This window comes from Pipistrellus hanaki (genome assembly GCF_964339955.1).
Source record: "Pipistrellus hanaki genome assembly, chromosome: 14".
Lineage (NCBI taxonomy): Eukaryota > Metazoa > Chordata > Mammalia > Chiroptera > Vespertilionidae > Pipistrellus > Pipistrellus hanaki.
The window spans coordinates 17042109-17048184 of record NC_140516.1 but is presented as its reverse complement, the minus strand read 5'-3'; positions in this window follow the sequence as shown (position 1 = coordinate 17048184).

The window sequence follows — 6076 nt, the reverse complement described above, 5'->3', positions numbered from 1 at the left end:
AGAGTGGAAGAGAGAGGGAAAGACAGAGAGAAACATCGATGTGAGAGAAACACATCAATTGGTTGCCTCCTGCATGAGCCCTGACCAGGGCCTGGGCCGGAAAGAAGCCTGCCACCAAGGTACATGCTCTTGACTGGAATTGAACCAGGGACCCTTTGGTCTGCAGGCTGATGCTCTATCCACTGAGAAAAATCGGCTAGAGCTGTTTTTGTTGATTTTAGAGAGAAAGAATGGCAGATGAAGAGATAGAGATAGAGATAGATAGATAGATAGATAGAGAGGGAGAGAGATGAGAGAGATATATGGATTGGCTTTCCATATACTTCCCACTGGGGATCAAGCCCGCAGCCATCCAGGATATGTGCCCTGACCAGGAATTAAACCCCAACACCTCTCCATGCATAGAATTATGCTCAACCAACTGAGCCACACTGGCCAGGGCACACATCAATCATCCTTCCCCCATCTCTTTCCCCAATCACCTTCCCCCTGACAACTGACACCCCTCTGACAACCCCCTTGGCTGTTTCAGAGCCAGGGGACCAGGGCCATGAGGTCTGAAGGTGGCCCGGCACCCTCAGCTTCAGTCTGGACCACATTAATGTCTCTCTCAGGGGAGACCCCCGCCCAACCCCTGCCCCAGCCTACTCCTGGCTGCCAGCACCTCGCCCTCCCCACTCCCACCCCCTCCCTCAGCTCCCCTTTTCCGTCCTCCCTGTGGACTGCATCCCTCAGAACCGCGCTCCTATCCCACAGTGAGATCTAAGGTCACTGCCGAAACCGGTTTGGCTCAGTGGTAGAGCGTCGGTCTGCGGACTGAAAGGTCCCAGGTTCGATTCCGGTCAAGGGCATGTACATTGGTTGCGGGCACATCCCCGGTAGGGGATGTGCAAGAGGCAGCTGGTTGATGTTTCTCTCTCATCGACGTTTCTAGCTCTCTATCTCTCTCCCTTCCTCCTCTCTGTAAAATATCAATAAAATATATTATAAAAAAAAAAAAAAAAAAAAGATCTAAGGTCACACGACCCCTTTTCTGCTACACCTGCTTCAGGTCCTGAGCTGCCCGGAGAAGGACAGACTTAGAGGGGGAGTTCCGTGGGGAGCCCCGCTGAGGAAACTCCCTCAGGGCAGAGAGGGGGTGGGTGTTGGTTTAAGTTAGTACCAGTGAGGCTTGTGGTTGGGGGTGAGGGGTGGGTGGGCAGGAAGCCAGCCTGGATTTCTCCAGCCCAATCAACCCCATTGGCCCCTCTCTCAGGGCTCCTGCATCATCTCCGCCCCATCACCCACCTCCTCCTGGACCATGAGCTTCCGGGGGCAGAAGTCTCCTGTGGACCCTGCGCTCAGGGCCCTGGTACCACAGGTGTTAACAAGGAGGCGATGCCGAAACCGGTTTGGCTCAGTGGATAGAGCGTCTGCGGTCTGAAAGGTCGATCCTGGTCAAGGACATGTATCTTGGTTGCAGGCTCAATCCCCAGTAGGGGGTGTGCAAGAGGCAGCTGATCAATGATTCTCTCTCATCGATGTTTCTAACTCTCTATTCTTCTCTCTTCCTCTCTGTAAAAAAATCAATAAAATATATTAAAAAAAAATTAAAGCCCTGTCCCCCAATGAGGCTCAGGTCCTGAGGGCTGGCCTGCCCGCTGTGCCCCACCACAGCCTAGGGTGGGTGCAGGTGGGGAACGCAGGGGGCCTGGATGGGTAGGCCTGGCAGGGAGAGAAGGGCATCCAGACCAGGTCATGCCCACATGACCTCAGCAGGGTTCTTGGCTTCTGGAGACTCCCGACAGCCTGGCACACACCCCTGCCCTTTGCCTGCCATGGAGGAGACAGCCTGGGCAGAGCTCTTGTGTGACCTCCGCCCCTCTCTGGGGCTCAGTTTCCCTCGTGAGAGTGTTATTAAAGGTGGCTAGAGCGTCTGCAGACACTCTATCTGTTCCCTCCACTGTGCAAGAGGCAGCTGGTTGACGCTCTATCCACTGCAGACACCAGGGTGAAAGTGGAGGGAACAGAAGAAAGAGGCTCTGGAAAGCTGACAGGCCCCATAGCCCTGCCCATTTTTCCCTTCCAACCCCACGTCCCCTCTCCCCATCAAGGCACACCACGGTGCCCAGGTACCTATCTATACATCAATCTCCCACCCTCTTCTGGCTGCAGCATCTTCTCAGCCAAACTGTCCATGGCGATGCCTCCCCACACTCCCTGACTCCCAGTCACTCTGCTGCCAACAGTCCTCCCGCCCCAGCTCACCGCGGACCTGCCCCGGCTTGGGCTGTGGGGCACTCCAAGCTGCCAAGTTGGTTCTGGCCCTAATTGACCTCACAGCAGCCTTTGACACAGTTTCAGCGCTCCCCTTCCTCTCGGCTTCTGAGCCACCAAGCTTCCCCCCAAGCTCCCTGGCAGCTCCTGCTCTGTGCTCTGTTCCCTCAGCCTCCTTCCCCCTCCCCTGTGTCCCATTCCTGCTCCGTCATCTTTCCCTCCCTCCCCCCTCCCACTGAGTGCTTCTCTGGGAAGGTCTCAACTCCTGGAGGCTTCCAAAGGGTGCCTGCCTTTCTCTATCCAAGACAATTCCTTGGATCCTGGGGATGGAAGATGAAGTTATACTGCAGGACACCCCCCCTCAAACCGCCCTCTCCCCCTGCATCTCCTTGTGCTCCCTCTTGGACATCTTGAGTTCCTCCCGCCCCCAGACTGAGCTCTTTATGTGTTCCTTGCTCAGTGCTCCCACTTTACGAAAGCTCCTCCCTCTGCCCAATTACACCAACCCGACCTCCTGGTTTCTTCTTCCCCCAACATCCAATCCAGTGCTTGCCCTATCGATTCTGCTTCTAAAGTCGTTCTTTGGAACGCATCTGCTCCTCTCCCCCTCCTGGGTTCCCAGCCAGCATGGTCTCTCCTGGACAACTACAGGGGTCTCCCTGCTGGTCTCCCTGCCTCCACCTCGCCCCCCTCCCCATGCCCGCTCCCACAGGAGCTGCTGCCCTCGGTGGGCCGGCAGCACTCCCCCCAGTGAAGGCCTCAGAGCCTCCATTGCCTTTAGGGTTGAGTGCAGGCTCCAGAAGCCCGGGCCTGGCTTCAGGGCCGTCCAGTCCAGGTACAGCAGCCGTCTTTCCGTTCCTGAGACTTGGTGAGCTTGTTTCCACTTCCGGCCTTTGTCCTCACCATCCCGTGCCTGGCATGCCCTTTCCCCCACTCTACCTGGCAAACCCCTGTGCAGCCTCTAATCTTCACTCAAGTCTGACCTCCTTGGAGAGGAGTGTCCCGCACCAGCCCGTCTACAGATGACCTGCTTTCACCCACCCTCAGAGGACCCTCTACTTTTCCTTCAGGGCCCGGATCCTCAGCCATGGTCACATCTTTACTTGTGAGCTATTGGTTCGTGTGTGCCTCCTCCACCAGACTGTAAGTGCACCGGGGCTGCGGGGTGTGTGTGTGTGTGTGTGTGTGTGTGTGTGTGTGTGTGTGTTAGCATTTACCTCCAGTGTTGCCCTGCATCCCTGCCCTTACTTAGCACCGAGGAGGCGCCCAGGAAATACCTGTGGTAGGAAGAGCTGTCCTCCTGCATCTGTCCAGCAGGTGGACCCCCAGGGCAGAACTTCATCCATCCTCAGAGACCAGGACAGAGCCCACCTCCATCCCAGAGCCCCAGTTGAAGATCCGAAGGGCAGGACGGAACCAGGCTGGCCTCTTTGCCTCCCTGTCCCACTGGGCTGACTGTAGTTCTCTCGGTTGAAACGTGTGGTTCTGCATCATGGTTATGTTTACCAGCATTGCCTGCAGGGGCTAGTGGCCACTTGAAACCAGAGACCGGATCTAATCCATTTCTTTTTTCCTTGGTGCCTGATCAGAGTTAGGAACTGAATAATGAGTGGGAAAATGAAATGACTCCATTCTGGGGAGAGGCTGCCCTTCTCCTGGTTAGCGTTGTGGCTTTGGAGCCCGATGGCTCAGGTTCTAATCCTGGCGCTATTGCTTACTAGTTGTGAGGCTTTGGGCAAGTGACTTAACCAACTGTGCCTCATTGTTCTCCTCTGTAAAGGCGAGAGCAGTGCCTGCCTGCTAGGGTTGTTATGAGACTAGAATGAGGAAATACATTTAGAATTGTACCTGGCGTGTAGTAAATGGTCAGTGAATGACAGCTTCTATTATTGAACAATTCTTAACCCTCTGGAACCCTCAACCCCAGATGTGGGAGAGACACCCACCATTGCCTGGCTTGAGCATGGTGTGCACACGCACACCCAGTAAAAACTGCAGGAGCAACACACACTCACTCAGCTGCCGCTCAGGCAGGCAAGGTGCCTCCCTCACCAGGACAGGGGGGTCTGGCACAGGCCCTGTCCCCTTCCTGGCGCTGCGTTTCCTGCACTCGGTGCCACTGTCTTGGCAGGACAGGTTTCCATGGCAGCAGGTGACCAGGCCTGCAAGTGGGAACAGTGGTTGCTCTTGGCTGAGCTCTCCGGCTTTTTAGAAGGGGGTGGCTTCCTGCCAAGGCCCAGGGCCTTCTGCTGCCCAGACATTCAGCTGGCTCGGGGCTGTGGCCACACCCAGGGCCAAATGCAATCTCCCTGCCCGAGGAGCGGGGAGGCTGAGCCAGCCACTCACTCTGGGTGTTCCCCCAGCCCCGGCACATGCCCCCTTTGCCTAGTCCTCACACTCTGCTGGAAAAGTCTGGCATGAGCCTTTCTCCTCTGCCCACTGCGAGCCTCTCAAGGTTGTGCTCAGCACATAGTAGGCCTTGCCTGATTATGGGGTGAATGAATAAATAAAAGGGAGTTCCCTCTCACCACCTTCAAGAGAGTAAAGCTTCAAGATATAATCTCATCTGCTCTAGAGATGGATTATTCACCCACAAATATATTATTTGCTACCTACTGTATGTCAGTCATAGCTCTAGGTGCAGCCAGGATTTCAACCTAGACAGACACGTTCCTGCTTTCACTAGCTGACATCCCAGACAATAAACGGACAAGCAAACTGAGCAAAGACAGCATCAGATAATGATGAGTGCTGTGCTGAGAGTTATACCAGGGCGATGCAATGGCAAGAAGGGGTGGCTGTGTCCTGTGGGGGTGGCCAGGAAGGCCTCTCCAAGGAGGTAACATTTGAGCAAAATGGAAAAAGCGTTCTAGGAAGAGGGACCAGCAAGAGCAAGGATGCTGAGGGGGGACCCCAGTTGGCCAGTTGGAAGAACTGAAAGGAGTTGGGCTGGAACATAGTGGGTGAAGGGGACGCTGATACATACAGCAAAGTGCACGAATCTTAAGGTCCCAACTTGATGAGTTCTCACAGATATATATACACTGAGTGGCCAGATTATTATGGTCTCTGAAGGCATAATAATCTGGCCACTCAGTCTATATCCTATATAATAAAAGGCTAATATACAATTTGTCCCCTCGACCAGGAGTTTGACCAGCAGGCAGGCCGACCAACCACTCATGTCCCCTCCCTCTGGCCAGGCTGGCCAGACCCCACCCATGCACGAATTCATGCACCAGGCCACTAATATATATATTAGAGAAAGGCCAGATTATTATGTGTTCAGAGATCATAATATGTCCGAGTAACTCTACCCAGTTAAGATATAGACCAGCACCCCAGCAGGTTCCCTCACCCAGCAGTGACCACTCCTGTGACCTTGATCATCACAGGCTAGTTTGGCCTGTCCTAGGACTTCATCCAAATGATGGAATCTTATCCTATGTTCTGATTTGCATCTGGCTTTTCCCACTGATCAGTCTGTGATATTTATCCATCGCCTTGCCTGTATCGGTAGCTCACGCATTTTAGTTGCTGGGATGTGTTCCATTGTGGCACCACACCACAATTCCTTTGTCCACTTCTCTTGGTGGACATTTGAGTTATCTCCAAGCTTCTGGCTGTTCTGAATCACGCAGCTAAGAACACTCTTGTCCAGGGCCTATATCCTGCCTCATGAAGTACATATGCACTACTATGTCATGTATGCTGGTGGAGGGTCAGCTGGCCCTACCCTTTCATTTAACCGGTGGGGAAACAGGCCCAGAGAAGGGAATGGACTTACCTTCCAGTAACCCAGGCCATCAGGGCCTGAGGG